Source organism: Macaca nemestrina, chromosome 10 (assembly GCF_043159975.1).
Source record: "Macaca nemestrina isolate mMacNem1 chromosome 10, mMacNem.hap1, whole genome shotgun sequence".
NCBI lineage: Eukaryota > Metazoa > Chordata > Mammalia > Primates > Cercopithecidae > Macaca > Macaca nemestrina.
In genome coordinates, this window is record NC_092134.1 from 130,018,166 (window position 1) to 130,045,636 (window position 27,471).

Here is a 27,471-nt window from a genome sequence, read left to right on the forward strand (position 1 = left end):
CACGTGGGTAGAAGAGAATGTACTGGGATCTTCCCTGAAAATTTGTTGGAAGCTGATGAACTCCAAAGTCCTGCCCCTCTCTTGGTTACACAGTTGCCTGGAGGAGAGGGTTGGAATAAGCAGCAATTTTATATGTGTGGTGGAAGCATGGGGAGAAATATGGGCTCATGGGTCTTCCTGAACCATCAGGCACACAAGAATAATTCGTGTTCAAATCATCTTGCCTCCCAGTGGACGCTTGGTAGCTCATCACAGATCCCAATTTTAGCATCTGACCATTCCCAGACCAGTAAAAGCCTGCGCCTTTTTTCCCTTCCAATCTATGTCCCCAGATGAAAGCATAGGGGCCACAATACAGTGTCTGGCGATGACTTTATCAACTAGGAATCTGGCAAGGGATCTGCTTTCTGGTAAGATAATAAGAAAGCTTCAGGCCATTCAATTTGGTAATTACTAAAAAGCAGAGGAAAGTAATTTTTTGCTCCCTATTCTCGGGAAAAGAACAAATAGAAGAATGTCACTGTTTTCTCCCAGGGTCTCATAGTTTTGAGAGAGGCTTGACCACTGTTATAACAGAGCCACATATTTTTCATGTAAAGACAGGGCAGACTTCAACTAGAGTTTCTCTTGACAGGTCATCTTTTAATTCGGTTCTTGACTGCCAAGCCCCACTGGATGGTTATGGTGGCTGTGAGGGCCTTTCTCACTAAGGGACCCCCGTGCTGGCATGGACACATCTTCAGCAGAACTCTGGGGGCAGTGCAGGAGGCAGACTTGGGGGACACTTTAAATCCCTCTCAATTGTACAGCTGTTCGGCTGGACTGAACTGCAGTGGTGGCTGATGGAAGCAAGGAGACTGGGCTAGAATGGAAGGAACCAAAGAGATCTCATTGGAACAGCTTTCAAATCTTCATCTTATATTCACTTTTGGGAACATTACCTTCCTTCTTGCCAAGGATTGACAGCTCCTTCTCACTTAACCACACAACATCCTTCCTGGAATTATTGGGCTGCATATGATGGCATGGCATAGTTTGGTCAGAGATATGTCCAGTTAGCCCCATGATAGAATGACTACACTAGAACATTTTTCAAGAAATAAAAATGTAAAAATATTCATATATCATAGTCAGGCATGGCGGCTCACGTCTGTAATCCCAGCACTTTGGGAGGCTGAGGTGGGCAGATCACCTGAGGTCAGGAGTTCGAGACCAGCCTGGCCAAAATGCTAAAACCCCATTTCTACTAAACATACAGCCAGGTGTGGTGGCACGTGCCTGTAATCTCAGCTACTGGGGCGGCTGAGGCAGGAGAATTGCTCGAACCTAGGAGGCAGAAGTTGCAGTGAGCCAAGATTACACCACCGTTTTCCAGCCTGGGTGACAAGGTGAGACTCTGTCTCCCAAAAAAAAAAAAAAAAAAAAAAAAAGTTAATATATCAAAAGATCAGGCAAAGAATCAGACTACCCGAGGAAACTTATTGGCTTAACTAATCTAAGCAGAAAATCAATTCATTCTGTCACCTGGAGAATACCAAATCTTGAATCTGCGCCACTCCAGAAAGATAGGATGCACAGCATATATTCTTCAGTTTAAAAAAAACTTCTATTAAATTACGTTTCCAAAATTAGAGAATTCACAGATGTTCTTTATCACTAGTAAAATAATATGAAGAAAGAAGTAAAAAAAATTAAGCATCTTTCTCATCATTTCATCAATTCTTTTTTTTTTTTTTTTTTTTTTGAGACCGAGTCTCCCTCTGTCGCCCAGGCTGGAGTGCAGTGGCGCAATCTCGGCTCACTGCAAGCTCCGCCTCCCGGGTTCACGCCATTCTCCTGCCTCAGCCTCCAGAGTAGCTGGGACTACAGGCGTCCGCCACCACACCAGGCTAATTTTTTGTAGTTTTAGTAGAGATGGGGTTTCGCCGTGTTAACCAGGATGGTCTTGATCTCCTGACCTCGTGATCTGCCCGCCTCGGCCTCCCAAAGTGCTGGGATTACCAGCGTGAGCCACTGCACCTGGCCTGGTGTTCCCAAATTTATTTAATCTTCATTTAATGGATTTTAAGAAGTTTCCAGTTTTTGCCTCTAGATATAATGCTGCAGTAAATATTCTTGTAAGTATATCATTCAAAACTAGGGTTTTCCAGGCAATAAAACAAACAAACAAAAAATAAATAGGATTATATCAAACTACTAAGCCTCTGCACAGCAACAGAAACAATCAACAGAGTGAAAAGACAGCCTACAGAATAGGACAAAATGTTTGCAAAGTACTCATCCAATGGGGGACCAGTATCCAGAATATACGAGGAGCTCAAACTTCTCAACAGCAGAAAAGCAAACAGTTCCATTGAAAAATGGGTAAATGACCTGAACAGACATTTCTCAAAATAAGACATACAAATGCCAACAAACATATGAAAAAATGTTCAACATCGCTAATCATCAGGGAAATACAAATCAAAACCACAATAAGGTATCATCACATCCCACTTAGGACGGCTATTATCAAAAAGACAAACAAATAACAAACGCTGGTGAGGATGCAGAGAAAAGGGAACTCCTATTCACTGTTGGTAGGAATGTAAGCTGGCATGGCTACTATGGAAAACAGCATGGAGGTTCCTCAAAGAACTAAAAATAGAACTGCCATACGATCCAGCAATCCCACTGCTGGGCATTTACCCAAAGGAAGGGAAATCATTATATTGAAGAGACATCTGCAGTCCCGTATTTATTGCAGCACTATTCACAATAGCCAATATATGGAATCAACCTAGATGAATGGATAAAGAAAATGTGGTATATATACATAATGGAATACTATTCAGCCGTTGAAAAGAATGAAATCCTGTCATTCATGGTGGATTCCACATGGGTAGAACTGGAGGACATGATGTTAAGTGAAATATACCAGGAACAGAGTTAAAAACTGCATTTCTCAGTCTTACGTGGAAGCTAAAATAAATTGATCTTGTAGAAGTAAAAAAGAGAACAGAGAATGCTAGAGGCTGGGAAGGCTAAGGGGAAGGGGAGGATATGGAGAGATTTGTTACAAAATTACAGCTAGGTAGAGGGATTAAGTTCTAGTGTTCTACGTGACTGTAAGATGACTGTAGTTAACAATAATATATAGTTTCAAATAGGAGGAGGATATTAATGTTCCTAGCCCAGAGAAGTAATAAATATTTGAGATGATGGATTTGCTAATTACCCTGATCTGATCACTATACATTATATATGTCAAGACATCACTACGAACCCCATGAAGAGGTACAATTATTATCTGTCAATTAGATAGAAAAAACCAAGCAAGGAAAGTCTGAGAAACTGTCACAGTGTAGAAGAGCCTTAGAACAGGGGTCCCTGGCTGGGCATGGTGACCCACACCTGTCATCCCAGCACTCTGGGTGGCCCCGGTGAGTGGATTGCTTGACCTAGGAAGCTGAGGCTGTAGTGAGCTGTGAATGCACCACGGCACTCCAGCCTGGGCCACACAGTGAGACCCTGTTTCAAAAAAAAAAAAAAAAAAAACAGGAAAAGAAAAAGAAAAAAAGGTCAGGGGTCCCCAACCCGCAAGTGGTGGACTGGTACTGGTCTGTGGCCTATTAGGAACCCAGCCGTACAGCAGGAGGTGTGAGGTGGGCCAGCGTGTTACCGCCCGAGCTCTGCCTCCTGTCAGATTGGTGACAGCACTGGATTCTCATAGGAGGCAAGCTCTAACGTGAACTACGGTTACGGATGCGAGGGATCCAGGTTGTGAGCTCCTTATGAGAATCTGACTAACGCCTGATGATCTGAGATGGAATGATTTCATCTGGAAACCATCCATTCCTCTGCCTGCCCCTCATGTCTGTGGAAAAATTGTCTTCCACGAAACTGGTTCCTGGTGCCAGAAATGTTGGGGACCGCTGCCTTAGAAGGCAGGATGATCAAATATTATGTGGTACCTTGGATGGGATCCTGAAATATTAAAAGGATGTAGGTGAAAACTAAGGACATCTGTACAAAATACGGACTTTAGTTAATAATATGTCAATATTGGTTCATTAGCTGTGACAAGTGTACCACACTAATGTAACATGTTTGTAGGAAAAACTGGGTGTGGGATGTATGCAAATTCCCTGTACTATTTTTATAAGTTGTCTGTAAATTTAAAACTATTCTAAAATTAAAAATTCACTTGAAAATATATGGTACTTTCATTTCCATAGCACCGAGTCCTAGAGGTGGGGTTGCTGGGTTAAAGGCTGTTTGTTTTTCAATTTTTAGTAGCTGTTGCCATCCAGATTTCCAAAAAAGAATGTAGCAATACCCATTCCATTAGCAGTGTGTGAGAGCACTCGCTTCTTCTCATGCTTGCTAGCACAGAATGCTATAGGTTTTTAATTTAAACAATGTTTTTTTTTTTTTGCCAACCTGAGGAGTGAAAAGAAATGGCCTCTCTTTGTTGCTTTAATTTGGATGAGTATCTTTTCATACACTTATTGGCCATGTGTCTTCCTTCTTGAGTGAGTTGCCCGTTCTGTTGTATTGAGTTGGATGTTGGTCATTTCATATTGTAGATATTTATCCCAGCTATCATTCGTATTTTGATTTTGTTTACCTTTGTCTTTTTTCAAATGATATTTAAAAACATTTTGTATTAGGCTTATTTCTTTTAAACCTTTAGAACTTACCCAAGTAATAATAGTTTTTATAGAAAATTATAAAATATAATAAACCAAGAGAAGAAAATAAAAATCACCCATTATCCTACCACTCATAGCTAACCACCCACAGATAATATTTGTATTTGGGGGATATCCCTCCTGACTTTCTTCTACACACACTTCATTCCTTATTTTAAAATATCACCTCTGATGCCAAGAGAGTAGATGTTAGGTGTTCTCATCACAAAAGTCATGACTCTGTGAAGAATATGAGGAGATGCATTTTTTTTGTTTTTTTAGGGAGGGGGTCTCACTCTGTTGCCCAGGCTGGAGTATGCAGTGGTGTCATCACGGCTCACTGCAGCCTTGATCTCCTAGACTCAAGCAATCCTCCCATCTCAGCCTCCCAAGTAGCTGGGACTACAGGCACGTGCCGCCACACTCAGCTAATTTTTAAAATTTTTTTGTACTGTTGTAGAGATGAGTTCTCATTATGTCGCCAAGGCTGATCTCAAACTCCTGGCCTCAAGCAAATTCCTGTCTCAGCCTCTCAAAGTGCTGGGATTATAGGTGTAAGCCACCATGCTCAGCTTGAAATACATGTACATCAGACTATCATGTAGATGATCAATATATACAACTTTATCTGTCAATTAAAAAAATCTAGTATCACCACTGAAGAAGAGAACTCTGAATAGACATACTGATGAGAAGAAAGGAAGAGAAAGGAAAAGGAAAAGACGTTTGGAAATACACAAGTAACAGAGGAGTCACAGATAGTACTGATCAGGAGGAAAATTTATTGTTCTTATTGTGGTGATTCGAAAGTGCCCATTTTTGGCCCATATTAACCTCTGAAATTGGGAAGTCTTTTACCAGCAGTGGTGTCTCACAAACATTGTGGGCCAGGCAGCAGTCAGACATAGTCATTGTTTGCTTGTGTGTGAGCTTCTTCAAAGCTTGGCGCAATATCTGCACTTCACTTGGGTTATGCTCATCGTTAGAAGTACAAATGTTGAATTTAACTGGGATCAGAAATGTCTTCAGAAAGATTACATTATGACACTGCATGGTTGCATTTGAAACACTGCGACCTAAGGCAGGAGAAATAAGCAAATCTCAGATTTCTAGGTAAGGAGAGGACAGTGTGAGTCATTCACGTGTTGCACATTACTATCCATAATACATTCGTTACATGTACGGGTCCTAAAATAATGGTACGTCTTATAATTGATAGTGTCTTGAATATGATGAAATATGGTGCTCAGTTATTTGGTTAAGTGATATGTATGGAAAATGCATTTTTTCAAGAGGTTTCAAGGTGTGTGCGGCACTCTCTTAGGTCTCTTGCTTTGCCTCCAGCCTTTTGTCTAGTAGTCCCATGCACTAGTGAAGGCCTGTGGAGAAGAGGTGGGTAGGTGCTGACTTGCTCTGAGGCTGGAGCTGCTTGGTGTTCTATTAATAGTTGGCCACGGTCTAAGATAAAAGCATTCTAGGAAAAAGTTTCTAATAAACTTGCTTTTTCTTTGAGAGAAGGTCTGACTCTGTGACCCAGGCTGGAGTGCAGTGGTGCAATCTTAGCTCACCGTAGCCTCAACCTCCCGGACTCAAGCTGTCTTCCCACCTGAGCCTCCTGAGTAGCTGAGACTACAGGTGCCTGCCACCACGCCTGGCTAATTTTTGTATTTATAGTAGAGATGGAGTTTCATCATGTTGCCCAGGCTGGTCTTGAACTCCTGAGCTCAAGTGATCAGCCCGCCTTGGCCTCCCAAGATGATGGAATTACAAGCGTGAGCCACCGTGCCCAGTTTCATGCTTGTAATAATTAACTTTTATTAAAAGTTTAGCTGGTTTCTCCTTATCTCTGTCTCTGGCTGATTTCTCCTCTTCACTCTGTCGGGGATAAAAGCAGCCATGGGTCTCTCCTCTCCTAGAAAGTGTTTATTACTTTCTGGAATTTACTTTGTTTTCATTTCTTTGTGTCCTCAGTCCTTTGTGATGAGTTTTAGAACATGATTCGTAGCTTATTTAGCTTGTTCTCAATATTAGGGGAGAACCATGGTCTCCTGTGACTTTCTACATTCTAAGCAGAAACGTAATGCCTGGGAATATTTGAAAATACGGAGCTACCACAACCTGCCTCTTCTTAGTACTTTGACCTTTTCTAAGTTTTTTTGTAACAGAAGTTTGATTTCAGCAAGAACCGGCAAATGACTGATATTAAATCAGGAAATGTCACATGGGAGCTGGAATTCCAGGCTTTGGGGAGCCTATCACCCCGACCTGTGAAGGTGGAGTCTTCTAGACTTGTCTTTCCCCCACCCCAGGCGTGCTCTGCCATTTGGTGTTCCTGCCACTCAACTCCATGTGAGTGTCTCTGCAGGTTTCCTAGGGTCCATGGGTTGGCCTACTCTATCTGAGGGCTGTGCTTTTCACTCATTAAGCAATTTTGAAATTAGCCATTAGATCTCAAAAATGTAATGAAGGGAGAAGAAGAAAAATAGTCTATCCTCTTTTGCAAAATAATACCTATGCCTTCCTCTTGTATGGTGGCATCACCTCCCTTTTTTTCTTTTTTTCTTTTTTTTTCTTTCTTTTTTTTTTTTTTTTACTGGGAAGAGAGTCAGCTCTTGGAAGCTCTTTTCAGTTAGAGCCTCAGACACGCTCTCTGATGCCAGACCCTAAGCTTGCCACCCTCATCCTTGGCAGGGTAGCTGACACTGGGAAAGTCATCAGCTTGCAGGTTCGTGTTTAATTACACTATGTGCTGCTTCAGTTACAAAACTACTTGAATAAGGTTGAAGACAGAGCAATAGACTATCAGGATTAGTTTTGGCTGTGACAAAAACAACAACAAAAACCCAGGGTAATGGTTTGAACATGATAGCAGTTTATTTCTTTTTCAGACCAAAAAAAAAAAAGTATTGGTCTAGGACACTCCTTGATGTGTGTGTGACTTTGGGCTCATGGTCTCAGATGATGGCATTCAAGGGAAAAGAATGGAAGAAATATAGAGCAGCTGTGCCAAGGGTGCAGGTGTGCTGTCTCTTAGGGAAGGTTCTCAAAGTCTGCCTAGTACCCTCCTAACTCATTCCATTAACAAAAACTTTTCCACATGGCCACACTTAGCTACAAGACAGGTTGGGAAACATTGCCTTTACTGCAGCCAGCTACATGTCCAGCTAAAAATTAGGGGTTCTATTGCCATAGAGAAAGGAGAGAATGTATCTTAGCGGACAACTAGCAGTCTTGGTCACGAGTCACTCCTCTGTTACTTGTATCTTTCTAAATGCCTTATGTAACTGTAGAAGGTGACTTGGTCATCAATCAGTTTTTGGCAAAGAGTGTTACAGGGTTCCGGTTTAGTCCCAGACTTTGGAACCATTTTTTGGGGGAAAGCACTTAATATGTCAATAACCTTACATTCCAGAAACTGTTCCCCTTCCATGTTAGCCATGTGGGTTTATAGAACCAGAGCAGTGATGTCTTCTGAGAAGGGCATCCAAGGTAATGAAGGAACTGAAAAATCACACCACATGTGGGACAGCTGAGGATATTTAGCCTAGAGGAGAAGCTGAAGAAACTGAGGATATTTCGCCTAGAGGAGAGAAGAGTGGAGGATGACATAATGTTTCACATATCTGAAGGGCTGTCTTGTGAAAGATCTAGATGGACCAGAAGGGCAGAATCCACCCAGTACATAGAAGTTATAGGGAAAGTAATAGAAGTTCAATACACAGAGAGAAATTCTATCATTAAGAGCTATCTCAGAAGGTACGAGCGTAGATTTACTGCTCTGTTCCCATTGCTGGTAGGCATTCAGGACAAAGTAGTCAGCAGAGAAGATTTGGTTCTTGCCCTGATAGCATCTGCAGTCTAGTGAGGAAGACAGAAATGGATCAGATCATCACACATTCATAAATGTATATGGTAAAGCATGTCAATTAGGCCTTAGACCATTGACTGCGGAGAAGCAAGGGATAGTTGACCATTTGTAGACCTCATATAGACAGGATTTGTGCTCATGTAGGGTCTAAACTAAATGACTTATGACCTCTCCCAGTTCATTTCTAGAAATGGGCTTTAAGTAGTGCTACAGTGGGAAGAACAGAAAAGATCTGCCTTGGAGGGCAAAGTGAATTTCAAATCTGTGGAACTTCTACAGTGGACTTTTGAAAGTTCCACAATAGGTCACCATGACTAAACCCGGTTTAGTTATCAGCTTGCAGGTTCGTGTTCGTGCTCATCTCTTGACAGGTAGAGGACATTGGTTGAATGCATTAGAGTTCAGTGACTTGAGAACTTGATGACTTAGTCATTTTGGGAAAAGTAAAAATCCTCTAAAATCTGTAAATTTTCTCAAAATTCTGAAAAGTTTTTCCACTGAGGACTTTTTTTTTTTTAAAAAAACCTCCCTTTCGCCCAAGAAAATAACCAGGAAAGAAATCATAAAAACGCTTTTTTCAGATCTCCCAATGTCTAAATATATCAATATACAAAACATGGTAATTTTATGAGTGAAACAAGTTATACATAATGCATTTTTTTGTTCCTAAACGAACAGCATGACTTTATATCTGTAAAGGGCACTAAAAATAAGCTTTGCATGTATTTCAATCCCCTGCCCCTAAATTTTCTTTGAAGAAAATTTTTTTTGTTCTTCCATGGCTTAAAATTTCTGAAAAATAAATGTATCTAGTCTGTTCCTTTGTTCTTACTGCCTTGTAGCTTGTGTTCTATTCCTGTGAAGTTTAGGGGTATGAAATAAACTGTTCTTTTAGCTTAACTGATGTAGAAGGCTTAACTCTGTCTAATGCCTCACATTTACCTGCTAGGTTGTCTAGAGACCAAAGGATGGGGGATGAGTGTTCTGTCAATGGTTTTAATCTAATTGAGCTCCTTCATTTCGTTCCAGCTTTAGTTTCTATGGGGGCCTGCCAGGTGCAATAACATACAGCAAGTTTATCCAGAGGACAAAAAGAACCATATAGCTAGACAGTAATTAGTCTTCATGACATCTCTGAGAGACATTCAGGCAAAAAGGCTGTTACTAGTGTGGGCCATTGGCAAGAGGATCAGCTTTTGAAGTCTGGACAGTGTGGTTGGGGGCCAACAGTCTTGGGCTCTGCCACCAATTCTGTGGGGTCATGGGCAGGTTGCTCATCCTCTCTGAGGTCCCCATCTACTCACTGAAGGATGAAGATATTGACACAATCTCCATGGTCCTCCTAGGCTTTAACATGCCATGCATCTATTATCTTGGAAAGATATATTATGAAGTCAGAAGGTCAGAGGATTGATAGAAGGTTATATATATGGTAGAGTTGGACTTTATTCTTTTTGAATGGCACTGTGGTCTTTTGGGTAAGCATGTTCTTTGCTGGACAATCTTGATTTTCTATGGGAAGGATTGAAAATCCAAGGGAAAGGAAAAGAGGGTTGACAGAAGAGAATAACTTCTTCTGGTGCCAAAAAAAGCTCTGTTCCATAGCAGTAATAATTTCAACAACTGCTGTATCCTGTGTGACCTTGGTATCTCTTGGGGAGTAGAGTTGGAGAAGGAATGGTTCCTCAGTTTCTGATGCTGTTTTGTTGGCTTATTTCCTTCAAAAGCCTTCCCTTGAAAGCCTGGCTTAGTTTACAGTCAGCCAGCTTGACATTGGCTCTGAGCTAGTCCTGACCCATTCTGATAATGCCTAGGCCCCTCCCCCCTGCCATGGTGATAGAGATGGGCTGAGGAGCTGGGTGGCATTTCTAGCTTAGTGATACAGGAGTCCATAGGGTTCCTTTGCCCTTCCAGAAATGACGCCAAGGGCAGGATTCCCAGGCGGCCACCAGGGAGCCAGATCTTGTTTTGTCTCCAGCTTGGTTGGCAGACTTAAGAGGCTGAGATGAGCATCTGAAGTTCGGAGTGCTTAAGGCTGATTCAAAACTTAAGCTGGGTTCTTTAAAATTTTGAGTGAATTGTCACCAACATGCAAAATGTACATACGTGCTCTTTCAAAAATGACTAATCTCCACCCAACCACACTATTTCCTTTCTTGCTGCCCACATTTTAACACCACAAGGGTGGTTCTATTTATTGTCAATAAGGCACTGCTTAGATTTCTTAGATCTGAAAATGAAAATAAATGCCTCAGTTTGTATATGAAGTGACGTGAGTTATTATGCATGCAGAAAGTAATTCTGAAAAACTGGAAATAACCTAAACTTCCATCAATGGGGTGTTGGTTAAGTAATTTATGGTAATTTATAAATGAAATATAAGGCAGAATTTAAAATGATGATATAGACATATCTTTGTTGATAAGGAAAATTGTTCTAATGTGAAAAGTGGTATGTGATAGATGACCCCATTTTTGCAAAATAAATAAATCAATAAATTGCATATACTATAAATTTGAAAAAATCTGTAAGAGAGAACTCACGTAGGCCTTTGTAGTTGAGAGATGAGAACAAGAATTTCTGGTGTTCAAATGGCCTAGACTCAGACCTTAAGATTTTCATGACACTGTTTAGGTAGCAGTACCCTGATTTCCAAGGCCCAAAATAGCCCATGTATAAAGGATTTGAAAGGCAGCTAATCAGGAGTGATGGAGTTTTATATGGTTGTGTTTTCTACTCACTAGATTGATTCATCCCCATAACCATTAAGCATTTATTGCCTCTGTAATAAAATAGTGAACATTAGAGTCAGGAGAACATCTTTTGCTAGGTATGTTTTGGCTGAAATTAATTTAAACTTCATGTATAGTTCAAACAGCTACATCTCTTTCCTCCCCTAACTCCCTTTTTGCCTCTGAGTTCTTTCTACTCAGTGATTTTCCATAATCATGTCCCTTTCCAATTAATGGTGATATCTTGACACATGGCAGGTTGGGAGGAACTTTCCAAAAAGAAAACTTGTTCTTTCTCCATTGAGGCTTATAATGCTGACTTCTTGGCATTCTGGCTCACCTGCAGGAGTCGTGCATGTGGTCTGGAAAGCCAAAGGAGAAAATCAGAAGTAGTCAGCAGAGGAACTGGTCAAGATTTAACCAGTGGAGATTTAACCATCACAGTGGATAATGGAATTGCTATTCTCAGTTGGTCACAGCACTCAAAGAGAATTATTCCTCAACACCCTTGCTGTGACCTCATGGTGGGAGGAGTGTCCTTCTTGCCCCTTAACTTTGGGTTTGGTCAAAAAGAATATTGGTAGATGTGATGGCAGAGGCTTGAAAACAGCCTGTGCATTAAAGCTTGATCTTTTTGTATCTCAGTGATCCATGACGGGAAGAACTTTCCCCAGGCAGCTGTTATCCACTCAGCTTAGGCCCAGAATGAACACACTTGCCTACAGCTCAACCTATAGGCTGGAGCTAAGGACAGGTTGGAGTTAAGCACAGCTGAACTGTAGCCTTGCTCAGCCTAGAGCCACTGAACCACAGTCAGTCTTGCAGACCTGTAGATGTGAGACTGAATTCTTGTGGGTTTTTTTTTTTTTTTTTTTTTTTTTTTTTTTTTTTTTTTGAGACGGAGTTTCGCTCTTGTTGCCCAGGCTGGAGTGCGATGGCACGATCTCAGCTCACTGCAACCTCTGCCTCCCGGGTTCAAGTGATTCTCCTGCCTCAGCTCTCGAGCAGCTGGTACTACAGGCATGCGCCACCATATGCCCAGCTAATTTTGTATTTTTAGTAGAGATGGAGTTTCTCCATGTTGGTCAGGCTGGTCTTGAACTACAGACCTCAGGTGATCTGCCCGCCTTGGCCTCCCAAAGTGCTGGGATTACAGGCATGAGCCACCACACCTGATGAAATCCTTGTTGTTTTAAGCCACTGGGTTTTTAGATGGTTTCTTATACAGCATTACTGAGGATAGATACATTGGGATAAATCTGCTAAACAGAAACTTGTGCGTCCCTGGCTAGAAAGGGATTTCTGGCCACTTGTACATATGGGTTTATAAAATTATACAGAGATGTTATGACAATAACCTGGGAAATAAAAGAATATGGTCAACCATATTCCCATCCTTGGGAACCAACTGACACTAATTTTTGATTCAGGGCAAGATTTCTTTACCTGATTATAAATGCCTCCCAGCATAATTGGAGCTCTTCAAATTAAAGATAACATTGCCAATATTGTAGCTCTAGGTCCGTGGTCATTCAGTTTGTTGTCAATGCCTGACTATTGAGTGAGTCATTATGAATAGTTTACAAGCTGGGGAGTCTAGACTGTCCTATTGACTCTGGGTTTTCTGTCAATCTAATTTTTTTTTTTTCCATATGCCCTCTTTCCTCCCATTTTAGCTTTGCTCATGTGAAATCCAGGAGGCTGCTAGACAGGTCAGAGGTCATGGTGGAGAATGGTGGCAGAAAACTCACAGAGATGGTGGCAGAAATATTAGATGTATTTTGTTTTCTTTCCAGAATTTTGCAATCTGGGGGTTTCCTTGAAGCTGAAATTATGTTTAGCTTCCTAAGTGCAAACATGATCCAGGTTCACCTTCTCCTGTGCTTGGCAGGAAATGTAGAATCCTTTCTTGGATGCTTGCCTCATGTGCATCAACTGTTAATGCACCTTAGACGGCTGCAGCCCAGCCCTGGGATGGCACTCTTGAGGAACATGGGCTCAGGATCATTAGTGCATAGAGGTAGCTTGCCATTTCCCTGTAACAATGAGGAATGAGATCCAGTCAAGGCCTTGACACAAAGCACACCCAGAAGGCAGCATGGATGGAGCTAGAGGCCAGAGCTGCAAGATTCCCCATCCCCCACTGCCTTTCTTTCTTTCTTTCTTTCTTTCTTTCTTTCTTTCTTTCTTTCTTTCTTTCTTTCTTTCTTTCTTTCTTTCTTTCTTTCTTTCTTTCTTTCCTCTCTCTCTCTGTCACCTCTCTCTCTTTCTGACGGGGCCTTGCTCTGTCACTCACTGACTTACTGCAATCTCTGCTTCCTGGGTTCAAGTGATTCTTCTGCCTCAACCTCCCAAGTAGCTGGGATTACAGGCACGTACCATCATGCCTGGCCAATTTTTGTATTGTTAGTAGAGACAGGGTTTCGCCGTGTTGGCCAGGCTGGTCTTGAACTCCTGACCCCAGGTGGATCTGTCCAAGGTGGATCTGTCCACCTTGGCCTCCCAAAGTGCTGGGATTACAGGCGTGAGTCACCGTGCCCAGCCCCTGACCGCCTTTCAGTTGCACCTGTGGATTTCTGCCTTCCACCTTTTCTATGCAGGATAGTCTCTGAAAGCAAATTTACTTATGGGCTAATTTTTAACATCAGAGATTTTTAAAAACTATGAAAGTAATAAGTTGTCGGTATAGGCAGATTGGAATATAGAGAAAAGTGCAAATAAGTTAACAAAATCACTCATGATCCCACAACCCTGACTTAATCGCTGCTGGTGTGTTTTTATATTACCCGAGCTCACAAGGAATTTGGTGTTTGGCATACAAGTCATTTCCTTTGAGAATTTGTGAATTTTCTTTTCAGCTTGTGTCACCCAGGCTGGAGTGCTGTGGCATGATCATAACTCACTGCAGCCTCGACCTCCCAAGCTCAAGGGATACTCCCAGTAGCCTCCCAAGTAGCTGGGACCACAGGTGTGCGCCATCACACCTGGACAATTTTTAATTTTTATTTTTAGTAGAGATGAGGTCTCACTACATCGCTTAGGCTGAAAATCTTTTTTTTTTTTTTCATATTCTTTGAAACCGCTTATCTTTAATCACTGAAAAATAACTCATCAGGATCTATTTTACTTTTCCATTATTGATGGCTATTTATTTTTCCTTCAATTTTTATGCTTAAATAATGCTGCAGTGAGAATTCCTTCCTCAGAATTCTTTCTAGAAGGGGAACAGGAGTCCTCATGTTTGATAGTGAATGGGTGTATCACACACTGCTGTTAAAGTATAAGTTGGTATTAGGTTGGTGCAAAAGTAATTGCCATACTGGCAAAAACCATAACAACTTTTGCACCAATTTAATAAAACATTTTTGATTAGCACTATGAAGACCATTAAACAGTTTCATACCTTTTACTATAAAATTATTGATATGTTAAAGAAATAATTGAATCTGATGAAAAAAATCTGTGCTCAAAAGTTTTTTTTTTTTTTTTTGAGACAGGATCTTGCTCTGTCACATAGGCTGGAGTGCAATGTGATGATCTCGGCTCACTGTAACCTCCGCCTCCCAGGCTGAAGGGATCCTCTCACCTTAGCCTCCCAAGTAGCTGGGACCACAGGTGTGCACCACCACGCCTGACTATTTTTTTCTATTTTTAGTAGAGACAGGGTCTCGTCCTGTTGCCCAGGCTGGTCTCAAACTTGTGAGCTCAAGCAATCTGCCTGCCTCGGCCTCCCAAAGTGCAGGGATTACAGGCATATGCCACCATGCCTGGCTTCTATGTTCAAAATTTGCTTTGCAACGTTTAAAAAAAAGTGAAAGATTGAAAAGATAAAAGCCCTGGCTTAGGAAAATACTTAAACTATGGTTTATTCTTCCGACTGAAATTAATATTTATGAGAGTTTGAAATGATAATGAAAAATGTTGATTTAAAGTGTAAAATGTAGGTACAAAATTGTAAGTATTGCATGGGCTTGAGTATATGGAACAATGTGCTGAGGAGGGACCTCTGTCAAATATTAGTACTTGTCTTTGCATGGCAAGATAAAATGATTCCCGCCCCCGCCATTCTCTGCATTTTTATACTATCTTAAATACGTTATTTTTATAATTGGGGAAAGAGTTGTGTTATTCACATGTCACAGATGGGGTCACATGTCACAGATGGGGTCACATGTCACAGATGGGGTCACTTCCAGGGAAGCAGACGTGGCTGGTCTGTGTGGGTTCCATTTCCTTCCTATCAGGAAGCATTCTAAACATGGTAAAAGTCATATGCTAGTGCTCTGTCCCCTTTAAACAAGACAGTGCCTTATTATTTCGTTCAGTTTAACACAATCTACACTCCAGCTTGGTTTTCCTGAGTATATTTTCCCCTAATTCAATATTTCTAGCTTTCAGACACTTCGATGTTTTCTCCCAAGTGAATGAAAGCCCAAAATTGGGTCTAACTCCCAACGTTTTCTCTTAATTTTGCTTCTGTTTCAGATCTCGGGGAATGTCATTTTTTCAGTTGTGTATATATGCATACACACATCTATCAACATTGATGAGATATAATTCACGTACCATACAATCCACCCACTTAAAATGTACAATGCAATTGTTTTTAGCATTTTCCCAGAGCCATGTAGCCATCATGACAATCATTTTTAGGACATTTTCATCAGCCCCCAAAGACATCCTGTGCCCATTAGCAGTGACTCCCCGTTTCTTCCCACCCCACCCTACACGAGCCAACTCGCTAATCTACTTTCTTGTCTCTATAGATTTGCCTACTCTGATTCATAGAAATTGAGTCATACAATATGTAACTTTTGTGACTGGCGTCTTTGACTTAGCATAGTGTTTTCTAGGTTCATCTTTGTTGTAACATGTATCAGTATTTCATTCCCTTTTATGGCCAAATCATAGTCTACTGTATAGATTTACCATTTTTGTCTATTCATCAGTTGACAGACATTTGGATTGCTTTTAGTCTTTGACTCTTATGAATAATGCTGCTATAAACATTGTATAGAAGTTTTTGTGTGGACATATGTTTTCATTTCTCCTGAGTATATACCCAGGAATGGAACTGCTAGTTCATATGATAACTTTAGGTTTAACCTTTTAAGAAGTTGCCAGACTGTTTTCCAAAGTGGCTGTACTATTTCATATTCTGCCAGCGGCATATTGAAGATTTGAATTTTTGCACATTTTTACCAACATTTGTGATTATCTTTCTTTCTGATTATAGTCGTCTAGTGGGTGTGAAATGATCTCATTGTGGTTTTGAGTTACATTTTTCTGATAGTTAATAATGATGAACACCTTTTCACGTGTTTACTGGCCATTTTTATATGTTTTTTGGAGAAAGGTCTATTCAGATTCGTTGCCTATGTTTTAATTATTTGTCTCTCTATTACTGAGTTGTGAGAGTTCTTTATATATTCCAGATACAAGTCCCTTACCAGGTATATGATGTGCAAATATTCTTTCTCATTGTGGGAGGTGTCTTTTCACTTTCTTGATGGTGTCCATTAAAGCACAGTAGTTTTTAATTAGAAGTCTGATTTATCTAATTTTTTTTTTCCTTTTCTCATTTGTACTTTTGGTGTCATTTCTAAGAAGGCCTTGTCTATCCCAAGGTCGTGAAGATTTACTCCCATATTTTCTTCTAAAAGCGTTACAGTGTTTGCTCTCACAGGTAGGTCTCTGATATATTTTGAGTTAGTTTTTTGTGTATAGTGTGAAGCTGGAACTACTATGGACTTAATTGTATCTCCCCCAAATTCACATGTTGAAGTCCTAACAACTCCCAGTGTGACTGTATCAGGAGAAAGGGTCTTTAGGAGGTAATTAAGGCTAGATGAGGTCCCAAGGGTGGAGCCCTATTCAGATAGGACTGTGGCATTGTATGAAGGGGAAGAGCTTTCTCTCTCTCTCTCTCTGCCTGTCTCCCTCCCTCCCTGCCATGTGTGCATGTAGTGAGAAGGTGGCCATCTGCAAGCCAGGAACCCTACAATGCTGGCCCCCTGATTTTGGACTTCCAGCCTCCAGAACTGTTAGACAATAAACATATATGCTTCAAGCCCCAGAGTCTTTGGTATTTTGTGATGGCAGCCCAAGCTGACTGACACAGGGGCCCAACTGCATTCTTTTGCATGTGGCTATCCAGTTGTTCCAGCATCATTTGCTGGAGAAAAAAAAAAAAACCAGTTCTTTCCTATTGAACTGTTTTGGCTCCAGTTATAGTTAAACTAGCCCAGAACTGAGAATAGACTCTGTGGAAATCACCTGTGAGCAGAGGAGAAACAGGGAAAAAATAGTGCCACTCCTTTCCCCAATTTGTAAGCAGATTAGGACATTGTAGAATTTTGATCTGAAACTTTGTTCATGGTAAGCATGAACTTTTCAATCTCCCTTTCTTTGCCAGTGTTTGAGATAGTACCTCAGGACCTTGCATCTGTTTTCCTGGCAAGATAATCAAGCAATGTCAGGCACAAATAGTTTAGCCCCTTAGTAAAGGTTGTCCTAGCGTTCTGGAGTGTACTGGTGCTACTGTGAGGAGGAAAGGAGCAGGGTGAAGGGGCGTTTGAAAGAGGACCTGTGTATCAGTAGGTACGTATTTAGTAACAATTTCACTTATAAACCTATGGATTTTTACAGAAATCTAAATCCCAACCAAAGAAAGAAAGAGTTGTCTATCCAGTTCTTTTCCCTCTTAGCCCATGGCCAAGTTTAATTTCTGCTCCAAACCAACACTGAAAGAGAGAAAAAAGCAACAACAACAAAACACCCTTTTGCTCCCTGAAGCACACAATGGACGCATTGATCTGAGAACAAGTCAGTTCAATTGCTTGCTTTACCTTGCTGCTGGGAAAAAAAAGCAAAAAGCTCCTATGAAAACACAGCTTGTGGGAAAAGGTGCGATTACTCTAAAAAGCTTTTCTTTGTTTCTGCAGACACGCTACTCCACAGAGCTTGAGTTGTGTAGCGAGCAGGACACGGAGCTAAAAGTCAGGACTCACAGATTGTTCCTGGTTAAGCTACTGAGCCAACCTGTGGCCTGGGAATGCCCAGCAGTCTTCTCCGGGTACCCACAGGAAAAACAGAGGTGAACACAGTGATTCCGCGTGGCCATATTCTTGGATTTCTGCCCTTCAGCTTTGAAGGATATCACCGTGATCCCCCTGAAGACACAGAGAAGAGAATCTTCCTTCTCTACCTTTTGGATTGGATGAAAGACTGAGACCTGTAACCAGCGAGGCTGATGTTTCTGTGCACACCTTAGTTAGCTATGCAGCCAGGTTTTCCCATATAGAAGGGGCAATACTAGGGTAGACTTTCTGTTCACATGTTCGAAGCTGAACTAAAACTTCACAGACCTTTTTTTTCCAGGGTATGAGTGCCATAAACCTGAATCAGACTTTCAGATGCCACATCCATTGGCATCTTGAAGAAGAAATTCAAGAAAATGGACCGAGGCAGCCCTGGCAGCATCTATCCCCTCTTTACGGTGAGGGAAATCCCGGCTAAGGCTGCACTTTCTCAGGTACTTTCCTGCACGGTGAACATTGCATTTCTGGAATCTGTTGTGGCTTTGGGTCACGCACGGAGACAAGAATCATCTTCTTTTCAGGATTTAGTAGACCAGGAAGACTTTTTCCCCTTCTTCTTTATTAAATCATACATAATTTGATGTTAAATTCAACTCTTCCTGTTGTTTCGGAGATGGGCAGAATCCTTAAACTCAGAAAATATTACAATAGGTATTAAGTGATACCACATTATAAAGAATATGAAGTTGAACTGCTATTCATGACATGCCAAGAAATGGTAAAACCAGGCCTGCTAAGACTTATAGTCATCACCTCCAACCTTTAGAGAGTTGAGGCTGGGCATGGCGACTCATGCCTGTAATTCCAGTAGTTTGGGAGGCGAAGGTGGGAGGATCACCTGCACCTAGGAGTTCAAGACCAGCCATGGTAACACAGTGGGACCCTTGTCTCCACAAATAAAACATTAGTCCTAGCTACTTGGGAGGCTTAGGTGGGAGGATTGCTTGAGTCCAGGAGGTTGAGGCTGCAGTGAGCTATGATCGCGCCACTGCACTCCAGCCTGGGCAATAGAGCAAGAGACACTGTCTCCAAAAAAAAAAAAAAAGAGCCAAGAGTGCAGATTCCTTTGGAGGCAGATGTTAGAGGGCTCATAGAGTAGAGGAGTGAGGGACACGTCCCCTCACTGTAAGCCAAGTGAGAGGGGCTTTAGGGGGCTTCCGTATACTACTGGGAGTGAGAGGAATATGAAGACTAAGAAGTGACAGTGAGACAGGCCTGAGCAGGAAGAACTGAAAAAAGAGAGGGAGGGAGACTGAGTTGCAGTAGGTGCAAGCTGCAGTTTCCTAGACAATGGCGAGGAAAGGCATCCATTATCCACGGATATAGATAGAGCCATGCGGGAGGCAGACAGCCCGGGGCCTTCCTGAAGGGACTGTGTCCAGAGACCCCCCTGGACAGATGCGGTGACCAGGGGGAGTAGATCTCTGGGGGAAGCTGAACTTTGTGCCTCCAGAGAAGCCTCATCTGTTTTAAGTAGGATGCTCCATAACTTATCACCTAACTGGAGATACTTTTGAGAAAGAATCCTTTCTCAAATAGCTGCCCACTACCAGATAGCTGAGGCAACAGGCTTCCATTGGAACTGTCCCTGCAAAGTGGACATACGGTCACGTTTGTGTTAGGTTAACTGAGTTGGAGGTTCCCATGACAACCTGCAGTGCCTTTCACAAAAGGGTCAGCTTTGCATATCTGCCAGGCTCAGCAGGCACCAGCACCAGGTCCTGAGCGTCCCCATCGTGTAAGACTGCTGCTCTTTTCCTCTAATCCCCACTACCCTGAGTCTGATCCTGAATGGCTCAGAAGCGGCAGCTGGGGAGTGTGGGAGGAGGGTCAGTGGGGGAGAAGGGGAGGACGTTGGCCACGCAGCCATGCCTGGCTACTGGCAAACAATCACCATCTGCAGTCTCGCCCTACTGTAAGAGGCGAGACTCTCCAATTTAAATAAAAGCTCAGGGTTTGTATTATTACCATAGCCTGGCTACTTAAAATACTAAAAGGAGGTTGTGCTTGTGACTGAAAATGACCCATGTGTCCAGGAATGACTCAGAAAGCCACCAGCCCTGTCTGAAATCTCAACTAAGGGCAGAGAAAGAACCTCTTAAAGAGAGGGTTTGAAGGGATAACAGAAGAAAGAGAGAAAGTTGTTTTATGATTGTAACCTATAGAATATATTTCATTTATTAAAATATGACTAAGAGGAAATATAAGCACCTCACCTGAATTGTGCACAACTACTACACAAATTGAGTTGAAGTTTTGAGAACTTCTCCGAGAGGCTGACCCTCAGCATTCCTCATGCCCTGAAATGAAGAAGGAGTGTAAAATCGATCTAGTCTGGTTGAATTCAATTCAGGAGATTTATATCTAGGGCCTAGCACATACTTAGCCCTTGATAAACATCAGTGAATATGAGCTAGTGTAATGATTTACTGAGCATCTACTATGTGCCAGAGACGTGTATTATCTCATTACTTATAATCACCTTATGAGGTTCAAGGTCCCAGCTCCCCTTCTTCTGTCATAGAGTTAGGATTCCAACCCAGTTTTCCTTCTGCTATCTTCTATTACCATCCCAAGAGTTGCCAACATTCTTAAAGAACAGAGAGAAGGAGATACACTTGTGTTAGTCTGTTTTGGCATTGCTATAAATGAATACCTGAGATGGGGGATTTATAAAGAAAAGAGGTTTTATTTTGGCTCATAGTTCCGCAGGTCGTACAGGAAGCAGAGTGCCGGGATCTGCTTCTGGTGAGGCCTCAGGAAGCTTTCGATTACGGTGGAAGGTGAAGGGAGAACCAGTGCATCGCGTGGTGAGAGAAGGAGCTAGAGAGAGTGGGGAGGTGCCACACTCTTTGAAACAACCAGATCGCCTGTTACCTCAGAACAAGAACTTATCACCATGAGGAGGGCACCAAGCCATTCATGGGAGGTCTGTCCTTACCACCAGGCCCCACCTCCACCATGGGAGGTCACATTTCAACATGAGATTTGGAGGGGACAAAACATCCAACCATATCACACTTGATTAATTTTAGAGACTGCTTTGCAGTCAGATGTGGTGGTTAAGAGGAGGGACATTGGTACCAGATGGCCTGCGTTCAAATCCTGCTTTTGAGCCTTACAAACTGTATGGCCTTGAACAAGGTGCTTAACCTTTCTGTGCCCCTATAAAGGGAAGTGATAATATTGGTTATGTATTTCACAGGGTTGTCGTGAGGTTTAAATTAGTTAATATGTGAGAAGGGCTCAAGAAGATTTTAATATGTGTTTAAAAATGTTGACTGTGTTTTAAAAGGTTGGCTGGTATTATTTATGTGCTTTGATTATCTCATTTCCCAGATGCATAGAGCATAGAACTTGCCATGGCCCATGAGATTATAAACACTGCATCCTAATACTGAAGGACTCTAACCTGCTCTTGGAAGCCTTATGTTGTCCTGTTCTTCTGTGCTCAGCCAGGGCCCTCGCTGCCCCTGTGGGAGGTCAGCCTCATCTTGTCTGTTGTTTCTGCTCATGTCACCCCACCCTGCCTGCCACTCTCACCTCCCCAGGGTTCTAGGTTCTTCCAGTTTATATTACGGCAGAGATTAGATCTGCATCTGTGATGACCAATCTTTCATCTTGTTGCTTTTCTCCCCTTTCATGTTATTTGCTTTTCTTAACAAAGGAAACTTGCAACTTCAGGTCAAATTTCCTTCAGTAAAACTTTCCCCCAAGATAAAGTCCTTCCCAGAAAGCTGCTTGGAACAGGAATCTGAGAGCTTCCTTTTTCCTTTTGTTTGTTGGCAGAGTTTCCTGTTTTCCTTTATGGTTGAGCCAGCCTATGCCCCAATCACTGTGGACGGAAGGGACCCTCCAGGAGGCCTCTGCAAGACTCTTGTTGGAGATGCCTTACTACGAACTCACGAGCAAGTCTGAGAAGCTGCCTTCACTCCTCACCTTGCCTTCCCCATTTTTGCATTTTTCAGTTTATATCACCAGACTGAGTATTGGTTCCACCACCAGGCAATGAAATAGCCTCCTCCCTGATTCCCATCTATCTTCTCAGTACACGCTGATCTGTGGTAGACAGAGTCTATATTAAGGGCGCTAAATGTGAGGGCAGGCTTCAGGAAGGCTGGCTTCGAAGCGGGCCAAGAGTTCCTTGTTAGGCAGCCAAACCACAGGCGACAATGTTTGAAGTTGTACCAAGTGTCTGGTCAAAGCAGAGATGGTAAAATTAAAAAAAAAAAAAACCTGCCTTAGAAATTGGGAATTGGAAAAAGATAGAATTTATTCCATGCTGAACAGCACATAGAGGAGACAAAGCTGGTCTGAAGGAAGGAAAAGTGTCTGGGAGGTGACAGCCCAGCTAGTAGGAAACAGCTCCAGAGAGAAATGGCCAGGTGTGTGGTGGGGGGGAAGGGGAGTGGGTGGGGGTGGTGGAGGTGGAAGAAAGCTGGGCAGAGGTGCCCTAGAGGATTAGGGAGAGGAAGACACTGGATTCACATGGCTGCAAAGAGGACTCTCAAGCTGGAACACAGAGAGTTGGCCTGGAGTGTACCACGAGAGAAGACTTGTTCGACAAAGGCCCGTACCAGGCAATAAGGCGTAGTGGATAAGACCATGGGGTTCTTGAGACAAACTGAATTTAAGTCTCATCTCAGCAATTAATTAGCTGATGAAGTTAGGCAAATTGTTTATTCTGTGCCTCAGTTTTCTCCTTTTTGAAATGAGCTGATAATCGTGTCTACCTCTTGGGTTGTTGTAAGGATTAATTGAGATAGTGTGTCTGAAAGGGCCTAGCAGAGGACCTGACACAGTACTCGATCAATAAATGTCGACTGGTGGCAGTAGTCAAGTGGTATCTCAAGTGGTGTCTCAATGAGCTGTTGGTCTGGAAGAGGGTAGGGGTGTCCTGAACAAATAGCCAAGCCATGATTTCCCTCTTCATAGACAGTGTCCTGGAATTCCTTACAGGGTGGGAAAGGAATTTCTACTCAAAACAGTTGGCTGATTGGTGTGATAATGAACCTGGGGTGGCCGCCTGAAAGGGGGTCAAATTTAGAGTCTGGAGTGAAGAGTCACCTTTAACTCCCTGGGAGCATCTGCAGGGAGAAGTGAAAACCAACTCTGTTTCTGGATGCTTCCCCCATGGTGAGTTTTGCATTTGGAGAACAGGAAGTTGGAGATGCAGCATGGCGTGGAGATGAAGTGAACGTGCTGGAACTGTAGTTATTGGTCGGAAGTGTCCAGTAGAATCGCCTTCAGGCTTGCCAGGACACAGATGGCTCCACCGGGCCCCCCAGATGTCTGACTCATTAGGTCTCTGATGAGTTCCCAGGAGGTGCTGATATGGCTGGTCTAGGGACCAGACAGTGAGAACCACGGCTATAGAGTCAGACAGACTTGGTTTTAAATTTTCATCATTAAGTAGTTTTATGACCTTAGGCAAGTTATACAGCCTCTCTGGTCTTCAGTTTTTTTTCATCTGTAAATAGGAAAATAATTGAAGACAAGTTAAAACATATATAAAAAGTACCTGGTACTAAAAAAATAGGAACTATGAATGAGTAGAGGTAGGAATGGGAGACTTCAGGATCTGGAAAAAAACTTAATTCAAAAAGGCACTGGCCTGGAGCGGTGGATCATGCCTGTAATCCCAGCACTTTGGGAGACTGAGGTGGGCGGATCACTTGAGGTGAGGAGGTCGAGACCAGCCTGGCCAATATGGTGAAACCCCGTCTCTACTAAAAATACAAAAATTAGCTGGGCGTGGTGGTGGGTGCCTGTAATCCCAGCTACTTGGGAGGCTGAGGCATGAGAATCACTTGAACCTGGGAGGCAGAGGTTGCAGTGAGTTGAGATCGCACCACTGTACTCCAGCCTGGGCGACAGAGTGAGACTCTGTCTCAAAACAAAACAAAACAGAACAAAAGAGCACAGAGAGGCCAGGCAGAGAAGCCAAGCTGCCGCTTCCCGTTCTGCTCCCCTCTGCCCACATCATCAGTCACCAAGGTGGGCGGTGCTGGGAGTTTGTGCGGGGCAAAGGCACCCAAGGCAGCTTCCGAGAACCTGGCGTAAGGGAGGACTGGGCTATTTTGAGCAACATAGGTATTTCTGGTTTGTTTTTTTAGCTTAGTAACTCAAGGCAAAAATCACATCCCAGAACGATTTTAAAGGCAGAGGAAACCTCCACTGAGCTGTAGCCTCCTCCCACCAGGGGCTCTCAGGCCTGGATTTGGACACCCAGAAGAACACGGTGTATCTGGGCCTCTGTGCTGGGCTCAGAATATTCTCCTGCAGCCCCATCTGTGGAAATGGAATCATGCTTCGAGGTTCTTTGCCTCAGTGAAGCTAGTGGCCCCTCACAGTCTGGTTTAATTTTTAACTCATCATCTGTTTTTCCCCCCTCCTAAGGCTATAAGCGCTGCTAAATTATGATCTAGAACATATCTTTATATGCATTTTGTGATATTTGGCAAAGGACTGACTGGCTCAATAAATGGTAAACAATAGAGGGAGAGAGCGAGGAAGGAAGGAATAAAAGATGGAAGAAAGGAAAAAGAAAGGGAGGAAAGGAGGAAGGGTGGGAGAGAAGGAAAGAGAAGAATGGAAGGAATAGATAAAGAAGGGATGGAGGCTGGGCGTGGTGGCTCATGCCTGTAATCCCAGCACTTTGGGAGGCCGAGGCAGGAGGATCACTTAGGACCAGGAGTGCAAGACCAGCCTGGACAACATGGCAAAACCCCATCTCTACTAAAAATACAAAGATTAGTCAGGCATGGTGGTGCACACTTGTAATCCCAGCTACTTGGGAGGCTGAGGTGGGAGGATCCCTTGAGCTCAGAAGTTCAACACCAGCCTGGGTAACAAAGTGAGACCTTGTTTCTGTACAAAATTTTATTTTAAAATTAGCTAGGTGTGGTTGATAGTCCCAGCCACTCGTGAGGCTGAGGTTGGAGTATTCTTTGAGCCTGGCAGGTCATGGTTGCAGTGAGCCGTGATGGTGCCATTGTTTTCCAGCCCTGATGACAGAGCAAGACCCTGTCTCAAAAAAAAAAAAAAAAAAGATGGAAGGAAAGAAGAAAGGAAGACAGGAAGGGTGGGAGGAGAAAGGAAGGAAGAACACGTTTCCTCAGCTTTGCTTTGGTAAGGCTTTCATTCCTCACATTTGGAAGAGCCGGCTAGAGGGCACGCTCCTGCTTCTGCAGAGGTTACCCCCCAGGGAACAAGCTCAAGGCCTGTGAGATGGCATAGGACACAGAGGAGCATCCTAGTCGCCAGGCTTTGGAACAGGAGGATGAAGGAGAATCAGAGGGAGTTTGAGAGAGGTGGTTTGAGCTTTCTTGCTGTGTAACCTGTAACCTGCCTGATCCCTTTCCCTACCCGATGCCTGCTCCCAGAAGGAAGTGATCTCTTTCTCCTCCGAAGCTGACAACCACTCCCTTTCTATGGACATGGTGTAAGGGCGGGTTGTGGGTGCTCTTGGGTGGCCCATGTGGGCAGAGCAACCGACCACCACTCTGAGCATCTTCTCCTTTTTTTTTTTTTTTTTTTTTTGAGACGGAGTCTCGCTCTGTTGCCCGGGCTGGAGTGCAGTGGCCGGATCTCAGCTCACTGCAAGCTCCGCCTCCCGGGTTCACGCCATTCTCCTGCCTCAGCCTCCCGAGTAGCTGGGACTACAGGCGCCCGCCACCGCGCCCGGCTAGTTTTTTGTATTTTTTAGTAGAGACGGGGTTTCACCGTGTTAGCCAGGATGGTCTCGATCTCCTGACCTCGTGATCCGCCCATCTCGGCCTCCCAAAGTGCTGGGATTACAGGCTTGAGCCACCGCGCCCGGCCTTTTTTTTTTTTGAGATGGAGTCTCACTCTGTCGCCCAGGCTGGACTGCAGTGGCGGGATCTCGGCTCACTGCAAGCTCCGCCTCCCGGGTTTACGCCATTCTCCAGCCTCAGCCTCCCGAGTAGCTGGGACTACAGGCGCCCGCCATCACGCCCGGCTAGTTTTTTTGTATTTTTTTTTTTTTAGTAGAGACGGGGTTTCACCGCTTTAGCCAGGATGGTCTTGATCTCCTGACTTCGTGATCCGCCCGTCTCGGCCTCCCAAAGTGCTGGGATTACAGGCTTGAGCCACCGCGCTCGACCATCTTCTTCTTTTTTCCATCAGTAAAATCCACAGATCAAATGAGATTCCCAGGTGCTTCCAACCAGTCTCCAAGCCTCAGCTCATTTTGGTTTCTGTGGCGTCAAAGACCTCAGCAGGTCCGCAAGCGGCAGGAGGCCTGACGGAGCAGATTCACCTGTGGGTTTGGGCCCAGATGATCTCTCTGAAATTTCATCCCCCACTGTGAACACAGTGCTGGTCAGTGCCTCTCTTCGTTTCTGGCCCCCAACCCCTGCTCAGGAGCCCCAGCGTGTTCTCCATTTTCAGCTGTGTGCTTAGAAACACCTTGACTCTTCTCACGCCTGCCGGGTAAGTGGGTTCTCTCCTGCTCCATCTTGCCGTTAGCCCTTTTGGTCTTCTGTTGCGCTCCCTAACCTTTGCGGACCCGGGGCGGGGGGTGGGGGCGGCTAGTGCTCTGGAGATAAGGGATGGTCTCTAAATTCTCAGCGGGTATTATTAGTATTCGCATTCTAAAATAGAAGTTTCTAAAGGCAGGATCGATAATATTACCTTTTATTTTATTAATAGCTTCCACACTTAGTTCAGCCCCCTGAATACATCAGGTGTCCAGTAAATACTTTACAAATGTTCCTGCCTTCAATGAGGATTTACACGTCTGAATTCGTGTAAAGAATTTAGAGTACTGGTACTTAACAACTTCCAACTTCATTTAATTTTTCCATTTTCTTCTACGCAGGTTTATTTCTTTACCTTTTCCTCTGTTCAAGGCTTTATTTCATTTCTTTCTCTTCCAAGAATAAGATAATATATTGAACTCATAGCTAGAGGTATATAAGTAACTTCCTGTTTAAATTTAGTTTTAGCCTACATTCTTATCTGTTATAATTACAGCATTGAATTATTTTAAGAATCTACCTATAACAAGGAACTCTTCTCTCCCCATGTTCTGCTTCAACCCATAAAGGAAGAAACTTCCACTAACATTGTCACTT

At 43.1% G+C, this 27,471-nt stretch overlaps 2 long non-coding RNA genes across 4 annotated transcripts in view; one reads left to right on the forward strand and one right to left on the reverse strand.

Moving 5' to 3' along the window:
• Positions 1–23,208, forward strand: part of LOC105482265 (uncharacterized) — an 84,891-nt gene extending 61,683 nt beyond the window's left edge. Inside the window, exons 4-5 of one of the 2 annotated variants that reach the window (XR_011609340.1) lie at positions 18,218–18,807; positions 22,163–23,208. This is a non-coding gene — a long non-coding RNA (uncharacterized lncRNA). Of the gene's footprint in view, positions 1–18,217; positions 19,355–22,162 lie in introns of those variants that run through there. The other variant, XR_011609339.1, reaches the window with a different exon arrangement.
• Positions 13,036–23,716, reverse strand: LOC105482244 (uncharacterized). 2 transcript variants are annotated; one of them, XR_011609341.1, is made up of 4 exons: positions 23,441–23,716; positions 20,856–20,963; positions 20,590–20,673; positions 13,036–13,309 (listed from the first exon to the last, which is right to left on the reverse strand). It is a non-coding gene; the product is annotated as an uncharacterized lncRNA (long non-coding RNA). The 2 variants fall into 2 exon arrangements; XR_987495.3 differs by lacking the exon at positions 23,441–23,716 and adding an exon at positions 21,786–21,877.
• Between the last annotated feature and the right edge of the window lie 3,755 nt (positions 23,717–27,471).